Source organism: Pinus tabuliformis, chromosome 8 (assembly GCF_031772625.1).
Source record: "Pinus tabuliformis cultivar Carrire ecotype Pingquan chromosome 8, CPIR1, whole genome shotgun sequence".
Taxonomy (NCBI): domain Eukaryota; kingdom Viridiplantae; phylum Streptophyta; class Pinopsida; order Pinales; family Pinaceae; genus Pinus; species Pinus tabuliformis.
This window is the reverse complement of record NC_142294.1, coordinates 477,425,440-477,436,334: the sequence shown is the minus strand read 5'-3', so window position 1 is coordinate 477,436,334 and position 10,895 is coordinate 477,425,440. Positions and strand designations below refer to the sequence as shown.

Below are 10,895 nucleotides of genomic sequence, written 5' to 3'. Positions count from 1 at the left end.
AATAATATTTGGACTATAAACATTATCTTATCCTTTTGCAGCACTTCAGTTTGAGCTACGAATGTGGCACATGCAACTGCTAGAAGGAAATATGCTTTTCCTATGGGTTAGTTGAGCTATTTCATGATGGACTTCAGTTAGAACTCAAGTGATTGAGTTTGGTGAAGTTGATTGAGGAGTTGATGGAGTTGTGTTCAGTTTGACTTAATTGAACTAGTTGTATTTAGTCTAACTGCCAAATACACTAGTGATGAGTGATGTGAATTATTATTAATTAATTCACTAATTATTAACTCATAAATCAACTAAAGAATACATGAGTTAACTCAGTGCATGGACAGTTCAGTGGAGACAAGTGTTAGAGGTGGGTGAAAGGGTGAGACTACTATCAGTTGTGACTATAGTTGTGCTTGAGATTTGCACAACCATTGATTGAGATTGCCAATGAGGATTGCACAGTACAATCAAAGGAAATTCGAACTTGGATCTGATCTATTCTCAACTTGGATTCGCAGTAGAGGCAGGCAAACAGTGGAGGAGATTTGAACTCGTGACTTGTTCAGATCGGAGCTAGTTTGTGTGTAGCATGTGGAGATAGTACTGAGTACTTGTGAGGAGTATTGTACTATGTATTGTTACATGTTCTCTATCATTATAATATACAGATAGTTGGGGGTTTTCAGCTGTATGCTTTCCCCATTACATACTGTGTTGATATGTGTGATTGATGTTTCAATGTGCGCATGCGATTTTTTTTTATAATTCCGCAAATTGATGATCAATGGTAGAGGAGGTTATGTATTATGCATGCATTCCACAAATAGTGTATAATCAGGATAATCTCTGTGAATAAGTGTTATATTATTAAAATTCGACAGCTCTTAGTACAATCATCTTGGATGCTTATAGGAAAACAAGGCTTCTCACAAACCTTCTCCTCTGCCTTCCAAGTCTCCTATTTCCTTGCGCAGTTTCTCCTGGGATGATCTCCTTCACCCAGTGTAACACTGCTCTCACACACTGCTCTAACACACTGTCAAAACTGTGCAATCCTCAAGGAACCTTATTCCTTATGCATGCATGAGTTTCCTTTATAGGAAAACACATGCAACTGATAGTACAATGTCCTTGACATTTATCTCAACTGGGTCTTTCTCAAAATAAACATGCATGAGTTTCTGATGAGAGAATATTCAGTTATCTGAAGTACACTTGTTGAGTGTTGTTAAACACACATGGGCAACCAGAAATATGAAAGATAAAGCATCCAAGTACAATTTTATTCACAAGAGATATACATTTATAGTACATGTGGTGACCGTTGGGTTTCACATCCCAAGGTCTCTTGGACTCCTTTTGTCCATTCGACTTCCACACTAACCCATTGAGGATTAGGTGTCCAACATTCCCCCCCTTAATCTGAAGGGTTATGTATGAGTCCAAGAAGAGAGATGTAATACAAAATGTGCTAAAAATGCATGGCAGCACTAGGCTGAATGTGCTCTATGAAATGTTGGTATAAAGGGCAGTGGTTTAAGGATGACCACCAACACTGGAACGCTTAGTGCAGTTCCCGGAACTCTTCCAAAACTGGCAAGAAGCTGAAGTCTTCTGCTAGAGGAAGTGATCCTATTGTTTTAAAGAGGGAAACCTTCAACCATAAAAGGGAGGTCTCACCCCACATAAAAGGGAGAACTTCAACCTGAAAAGGGAAGTCTCAACCTGTGATGGTTTAAGGATGACCAACAACTCTGGAATGCTTAATGCAATTCCTGGAACTCTTCCAAAACTGGCAAGAAGCTGGAGTCTTCTGCTAGAGGAAGTGTTCTCAATTGTGTTCCTGAAATGCTTCCGAAACTGGCAAGAAGCTGAAGTCTTCTGCTAGAGGAAGTGTCTCAGATTGCCAATTGAAGGCATGTTCATGGGCATATTTGTCTCTGGCTACAACTCTGAAACTGGTGTGGCAGGTTGTGGCTCAGGCTCGCTTGATGTGACTTTGAAGCTTGTAGATGACCATCATTTCCCCCCCTGTCAGATACAAGGTGAGATGAAGGAGGAAACTCAACTGCAAGACTGTTCAATATTCTGGAACAAGTTCTGACATGTGTTTGGAATATCTTCTTGGCTTTTGATGCCCATTGCCAAGAAGCGATCCATCCAAGATGAATCTTTGTTCTTGCAGAACGTTTGTTTCTGAAGCATCTATGTGAAGAATGACTGGTTTTATGACAATGATTACATGGATGAAGATCAAAACAGTGATCTTTCAAATGGCCAACTCGGTCACAGTGTTGTCATTTCATGATCTATTGTTGTTGTTGCTGTTGTGGAAGAGAGGCAGAGTCTGGAACAGCTGGAGGTGAACTGTCATGAGGAGCAGGTGAACTGTCATGAATGAATCCAACACTCTGAAACTGAATATGCTTTGAGTAGTCTAGAATATGAAAGGACAAGTCCTTTTCATATCCAAGACCAGTTCTGTGCTTGTTGTGGACAAGTTGTTCCCAAGGTCTAATGATGGGCTTGGGAAGTGCAGACTGAGTTTCTGCATCTGCATGTACAACTGCTGCTTTATTTGAATGAACAGTAACATTATTGACTTGCTGCTGATGGGTGGTTGTATCAATGTTCTGAACAAAAACAGGTTCAGAATGATGTCTATTTTGATGTAGCTCTTCTTGCTGTAGCTGTGATTCAAGCTGCAAAAAATCAATCTTTTCCTGTGCATTTTGTAGACATGTCTGAATTTCTGAGAGAAAATCCTTACTGATTTTGACTGTCCCATCAACAGTGGAAAAGATTAGACTATTTAATAACTGTAATGCATCATCAATTTGCTCCATTTAATGACAATGTTGCACAAATATCTCACACAATGCCAAATAACCGCAACTTTAAAGAATATAGACAGCCCCCAATGCTTATGAACATTGAACTCTGTCGTTCCAATTAATCCTCCAATTGATGAGGGTGCCCTTTTAACAGCTCAGACCACATTAATAGAAATGTCTCAGTTCTTTGATGGAATGGATGAGGATGGAAATCTTCGAAATACCAATGGACATGAGAAACCTTTGGATGTGCCTCTAAAGTGCGGGCAATCCTTAAAGTTGTTGAATTTTGTTGTTGTACACGAAGATGCAGGGTCTTTATGCCACGAAGAAACAAGTACGCTGCATTTGGACTTAATACACCTCCCAAGACATTGTGCAAAGCACGTACTGTGCCAATAACCTTGTTTGAACCACTCAAACTGCCTGCAAGAACATCATTATGACCTGCAATATATTTAGTTACCGAATGCAATACAATATCTGCGCCGAGTGCTAACGCTTTCTGGTTAACAGGCGTTGCAAAAGTACAATCTATACAAACCAATACATCCTTTTTATGACAAATCTTGGAGACCAGCTCAATATCAATACATCGAAGATAAGGGTTTGTGTATCAAATGAATTAAGCCATCATTCTTCGAACAGCACTGGGAGCCAACGGTTCAATGCGTTATGGACGCTACGTATTCACGCTCAGAGAGAATTCGAATCCAAGATAACAAATTCTGAGAAAAACTATGCCTGCATGTCCACCAATATTTCTCCAACCAACGCTTATGCCAAACTAACATACATACTCAACGACCAATGCACATAGATTAAAAGAGCAGGTTTGATCATTCAATGCAGGTATTCACACCATATAACCAACATATTGCGTTCAACTATTCAACTTTGCATTCAACATACCATGGAACATGCACGTTTGCCACACGAAGCATATTGATGAGATACCTGCTATCATATTGTGATATGCAGCAAATAGCGGCATTTGTTGAACCTACGACCTACTAGTGAGGAGTACAGACATGATTTTAATACGATGCTTACCTGCGAAGATTTTGTTTTGTTTTATTTTCATTGTTGTACATGGTGCTATACTGAACCTGAGAATGGAGGTTATGTAAGGAGTCCGTATGTGATATGGTCATTAGAAAGGCAGTCTCGACTTCGGATCCAACTATGGCGGCATCTTTGCAGAAATTAGCGGGCCTGGATTTGGGAGTCGGGTTTGACTCAGGTCTCGCCGATGCCGTTTTGGTTGGCACTGGTGCTGATAATGTCGTAACAGATGTTCAAATCTACCCAGAATTTAACTCAGGTCTCGCCGATGCCGTTTTGGTCGGCACTGGTGCTGATAATGTCGTAACAGATGTTCAACTCTACCCAGAATTTAACTCAGGTCTCACCGATGCCGTTTTGGTTGGCACTGGTGCTGATAATGTCGTAACAGATGTTCAGCTCTCCCCGGAATGACTTTGGTCGAACAGAGGTGCTGCGTGAGGAATTTATTGCTCCGCTGGATGACTTTGACACTCAAAAAATTGGCCTATGTTCTTTAAGTCTTACATAGTCTGGAACTCAAGTCACACAAAATGGTGCGAGTGTGAACTACGTCCACGAGTTTTGAGATGGACCCTGGTCCATAACAAACAGAGTATTTAGAGCAGAAGAGGGTTTAAAAAGGATATGAATGCCTCAAGCGACTGTCTGCATCAGGCGAAAGTAATGCCTAATTCAGCTAATGATGAGATTTGACAATAGCCAATGTATAACGCACAGAGAAATCCAACGTATATACCAGGATTTCGCAGGGCAGAGCCAAATTTAGGTCCTGCAATCTGACAGGTACAGAGAGTAGCGTATTGGGGTTATGTAAACTGTAGACTGGTAGAAACTGTTCGGTGGAGCCACGATGGGTGGTATGGTGGTTTGATGCCACGATGCCAGAACAATGATGGTTTTCCAAAACACAGTCAGGCCAACAATGTGTAATCCATGCTCGTAGGAGGAGCGATATTACCTTATTTTGAGCCTTCGACAATCACTCCTAAGTGCACCATCGTTCAATCCTCCACAACTTTCAAACTGTTTCATGTTCACTGCTTGGTCTCCACGCTTCCACTGCGCCAATGTCACCAAGACTATCTGGTATCCTTTCAGTATAGGGAATCATGGATGCGGTCGGTCTCCCCAACTTTCAGATTGACTGTAAACATAACTCAAGTCCAGTAATTGCGATTCATGACGGGAATTACACAATATTGAAGTTCTCTTGTCATACCAACAAGTTCTTTATTGTTAGGGACTAGAATAGCAATTTTTTCGAGCAAAAGCCCTTCATTTTGTCATCTGCGTAGAAAAGGCAGTTCACCCCAGTGGACAAAGATGAAGAGGTGGCAAAGAACTAGGGAGACAATGAATCTTGAAATTCCAGACGGACGTGCTTCCTCAAACAAATTGTGCTCTCCAAATACAGAATATGATCAGACTTCGATGTCTGGTGGATTTAATATTTGGCTGCAAGTGGAGGGATATGCGGTTACAATGTTTCAGATTCAACTGAGCCATTGGTATGTTATTGCAACGATGGACCTCGTAGCAAACATTTTCCCCATGGTCTAAAGAAGTCAGCCATTATAATAATAGGTTGCTCCAGTGGAGGATTTGCGCTGGCATTAACAGTTGTATTGTACTTCACATATTATGGGAACAAGAGGAAACAATCTCCCCTTGGGAGTCACAACTCTATTTCAAAGGAATATAGATTATCATGCATTGAATCGATGGGTCACGAATGGAAATGCACGAATTCACATGCCGCTCTAAGTGTTTTTCATGCCAGGCTGAGAATGGCAGTAAAGTAATAGATGGGAGAGATGAAATGCACACAAATGCCACAAAACTTGTGGCTCACACAAGATTTGAGTAGGTCAGGAAGGTACCTGCTCTGATACCATGTTAAACACACATGGGCAACCAGAAATATGAAAGATAAAACATCCAAGTACAATTTTTATTCACAAGAGATATACATTTATAGTACATGTGGTGACCGTTGGGTTTCACATCCCAAGGTCTCTTGGACTCCTTTTGTCCATTCAGCTTCCACACTAACCCATTGAGGATTAGGTGTCCAACAAGTGCATGCATGCATCAACTGACTGATAACTCACAATTAGTTCCTCAAATAGTTTGGAACTAATTTAACTGGACTTAACTCAGTAAACTGAGCTAACTAATTACAACTCAAATATAACTCAATTTTATCTCCTTAATTAAGGTATAATCTCCTTAATTTAAGGGATAATTGTTGCATGACTTCACAAAGACTTCTAGCTCAAATTTCTCCAACTAATTAACTCAAGATGAATTAATTAATTATTTTTCAAATAGCTGGTGAGACTAAATTCGAATTTTAATTTACAATTTTAATTCAAGGACAAATTAAAATTGGAATATTCTGGATTCTATTTTTATCATTTCTTGTTGCTATTTTCAACACCCTCTAATACAAAAAATCCAGTAAGCAAGAAAAATCGGTAGTACTTTAGACAATGACAACAATTTTTAATCAATCATAACTCCACACAGCCTAGTCAAAAATGAAATTGTCCTATCCAATCACAATGGCAAGAAGTACGAGAAAATGTGTGTACATGTAAACTTTCCTATAGGTTTGAAGCCTCATGTAACATTTTCCAAGCTCATTCCAAAAGATAGTGAAGAACCTTTAGTCATAATTTTAGCATAAACTTGGGATTGGAGTCACATTACCATCCTCTATGCCATGAAAGGATTGTTAGAATAAGAGTTTGGTGGTCTGACTGATCCATGTACACTACATATTGAGCGGTTGAATTATTTAACGTCCCTACAAAAAATGAATTATATTAATGAATGATTAATTATTATAATATTAGGTTATGTGTTGCGTCAACTTGGTGGAACACCTAGCATTGGGGCAGAAATCAACATACACGTTAGGGTGACCGAATCCATGGCCCAACCCTCACCCGATGACCCAACCATTCTCTTAGTTAGTGGGTCCCCAACCAAAGTGGCATTGATTCTCATGTGGTAGCCCAAACTAGGCATAATCCACATCATAGGTGCCCAAGTGCATATACACAGTGTCTGAATCAATGAGGTCCTATTGAATCGCCTTTATAGATCGCTAGAGAATAAATTTATAGATTGGCACACATAGTGCCCAAACGGGAGGCCAGTGGAAGTCTTTTGTTCACAGTTGGCTCAATGGGGAGATTTGGCTCTGTAGTTATGAAGAACCATGCCCACAATCAGTTAGGTGGTAAAGCTCTGCACTGTGAGCATAATGAAATATGCTCGTTGTTGGCATGATGATGAACCATGGCACTGCAGGTGTAAAAATTAGAGGACAAGCATTGAAACCAATTATATTTACACCCACATCATACAATATACCAGATACACAACATACTAAAAGGCATGTTGACCATTACTCGTAGATCATTCTATAAGCATTCCATAGGCCACATATCATTGAATTTCAACGCATTGTAAGCATTCCAAACCCTCTATACACAAAACATATAATTATACATAGTATGTTGCATGCATAACATGGAACTTCACATTATACATTATTAATATTTCAGAACATCAACTAATAATATATTCCAAACTTACATAGGCAAACACAATCCAGTGTGAATTCAACAATAATAGTAATTTGTAATGCCATTAGCATGTGAGAACTTATATCTTGAATTAGGATGGGCAATGAATTAGTGACAAAACTTAGCTCCCAACCATTTACTAACTATGATAAAACCTCTTATGCAGATGTATCCCCAAGCCAAATTCCAGGGCATAAGGGGATTGTGTTATGAAACCAGCTCAAGAAAAGATAGAAAAGATAGATCAACGCCTTAGAATTCAGCCTCTTCGAGGGGGCAACCTCCTTTACATTACATAAATGAACAATTCTTGGATGCTTCAAATGACAAAACCTCCTTTCTATATATAGGAGTCTAAGGAGTCACAATATAATCCATCCGACCTAACAATAATAATATAAAGCCACAAAAATAACAATAGAGGGATTCTATGGGGCACAATAATAACAATATGGGGGCAATAGGGGCACAACAATATTAATAAGGGGTATAACTACAATAGTAATGGGGTAATCACTAGTATTATGGGGACCCAACATGCCCCTCTCCTTCAAAAAAGTGTTGTCCTCAACGCTTGAGTAGTTCTGGATACTTCTGCATAAAATTCTCATCCTCCCATGTGGAATCTTCAGTGGATAAGTTCTTCCACTTGATAAGATACTCTGAAATTGATCGATTTCGTAGCTGTCGAGTTCTTGTTTCTCTGACTGCTTCCGGTTCGGATATAATTTTTCCTTCCTCGTCAAGTTCTGGCAATATTGTTTGAAATAGTAGCTTGTCGCTTATAACCTTCTTTAAACATGAAACATGGAAAACTGGGTGCAATCGAGAAGCTGCAGGAAGCTCCAATTTGTATGCCATAGTACCAATCTTTTGCAACAACTTGTACGGACCATAATACTTCGGTGATAATTTATTATCCTTCTTAGCTTGCTTGAGGGACATTTTCTTATATGGTTGTATGCGTAGGAATACCCAATCACCTACATCAAAACTTCTTTCACTGCGATGTTGATCTGCCTGTTGTTTCATTCTATTCTGTGCCAACACGAGGTTATCCTTTAAGAGTTGGAGGACTTGTTGTTGATGTTCAATGTGATGTTCCATTGCCTGAACCTTAGAATTTCCTCTTAAATATGATGTGATGGATGGTGGTTGATACCCATAAAGTACCATAAATGGGGTCATTTTTGTTGTTGTATGGAAGGAAGTGTTATACCAGCCAGAGGCAACCATTTGACCCATTGTGTTTGTTTATCAAATACAAAGCAACGAAGATATCCTTCCAAACATTTGTTTACTATCTCAGTTTGCCCATCAGATTGAGGATGATAAGATGAGCTATGAGCTAACTGAGTACCAAGACAAGAAAATAATTCTGTCCAAAAATTTCCAGTGAAAATGGGATCTCTGTCACTTACAATAATCTTTGGGTTTCCATGTAGCTTTTGAATTGTTTCCATAAATGCAGTAGAAACTGTACTGGCTTTAAATGGATGTGATAATGCACAAAAGTGTGCATACTTGGTAAGTCTGTCAACTACCACCATGATGACACTCTTTCCCTCAGACTTGGGTAAACCTGTGATAAAATCCATTGAAACCTCCTCCCAACGTTGGCTTGGAATGGATAAAGGTTGTAATAGACCCGGTGTCTTAATTGTTTCAACTTTATTTTGTTGGCAAACCAAACATTCCGCCACAAACTTTTGAATATCTGATTTAAGGCCATCCCAAAAAAATTCCTTCTTAACCCTGTGGTAAGTTTTTAAAAATCCTGAGTGCCCTCCTAAGGGAGAAGTGTGCAATTCCATAAGAATCTTTTGTTTTAGCTGGGAATTCTTACAGAGGTATAAGCGATCTTTGTACCATAACGAATCATTTTTCCAGCTAAATGTATCAGACGTACTGGAATCTTGTTGTAACTTTCGAATAAGTGCCCACACTTCTTCGTCATTCTTCCATTCCTCCCTTGCTTCATTTATCCAATCTGGTTGGATAATAGAAATGGCGCACAACAATGCTTCCACATCCTCATCCTTTCTTGAGAGTGCATCTGCCACCACATTTTGCTTCCCTTTTTTGTAGATGATTTCAAAGTCATAACCCAACATCTTTGTGACCCACTTTTGTTGCTCTTCAGAGGATAATCTTTGTTCTAAAAAGTATTTAAGGCTATCATGATCCGTTTTTACCTTGAAGTGTCTTCCCATTAGGTAGGGTCGCCATTTCTTAAGTGCATGGAGTATTGCCAACATTTCCTTCTCATAAATAGCTTTGCTTAAAAACTTTCCCTTGATTGGACGACTTTCAAAAGCAATGGGTCTTTCATCTTGCATTAGAACAGCACCAATTCCATTTCCTGAAGCATCACATTCCACAATAAAGGTTTTTGTGAAGTCCGGTGTAGCTAAGACCGGTGCTTGGCACATTGCCTCTTTAAGATGTTCAAAGGCCTTTGTTGCTTCCGGAGTCCATGAAAATGCATCTTTCTTCAATAATGTTGTTAGAGGTGCTGCTATTCTCCCATAATTCTTAACAAACTTGCGATAATACCCTGTCAACCCAAGAAATCCTTGCAGATGCTTTATGGATGTGGGGATTTTCCATTCCTTAATGGCTTTAATTTTGCTAGGGTCTACCTTAACTCCTTCATGAGATACAATATGACCCAGATATTCCACCTCCTGGACTCCAAAGAAACATTTGGATCTTTTTGCATATAATTGTTTCTCCTCCAATAGTTGTAGCACCCTGTCAACATGTTCAACATGATCCTTCCAAGACTTGCTGTAGATTAGTATATCATCAAAAAATACTAACACAAATTTTCTAAGGAATGGTTTGAAAATTGAATTCATCAAACCTTGAAATGTTGAAGGTGCATTGGTAAGGCCAAAAGGCATGACCAAAAATTCATAATGACCCTCATGAGTTCTAAATGCTGTTTTCGGAATGTCTTCAATCTTCATTCTGATTTGATGATATCCTGAACGAAGATCCAACTTGGTGAAGTAAATTGATCCATGCAATTCATCCAGTAATTCATCAATGACAGGAATGGGGAACTTATCTTTAATAGTGAGCTTGTTGAGCTCCCTATAATCCGGACACATGCGCCATGATCCATCCTTCTTGTGCACCAATACTACTGGAGCAGAGAAAGAACTTTGACTCGGTTGAATTATACCAGCCTCTAGCATTTCTGCAACCATACGTTCAATTTCACTCTTTTGGACATAGGGATATCTGTACGGCCTGATGTTTGGAGGAACACTTCCTGGAATCAGATGAATAGCATGATCATGATCACGCATAGGTGGGAGACCTTTGGGAGTCTCAAATACCTTGGAATGATTGTCCAGGACTTTTTGGAGATCTGGAGAAATAGATGATTCCG

At 39.4% G+C, this 10,895-nt stretch overlaps 1 pseudogene; it reads right to left on the bottom strand.

Moving 5' to 3' along the window:
- Nucleotides 1–2,949: 2,949 nt before the first annotated feature.
- LOC149236135 (cystathionine gamma-synthase 1, chloroplastic pseudogene) lies at nt 2,950–3,825 on the bottom strand (annotated as a pseudogene).
- Nucleotides 3,826–10,895: the final 7,070 nt, after the last annotated feature.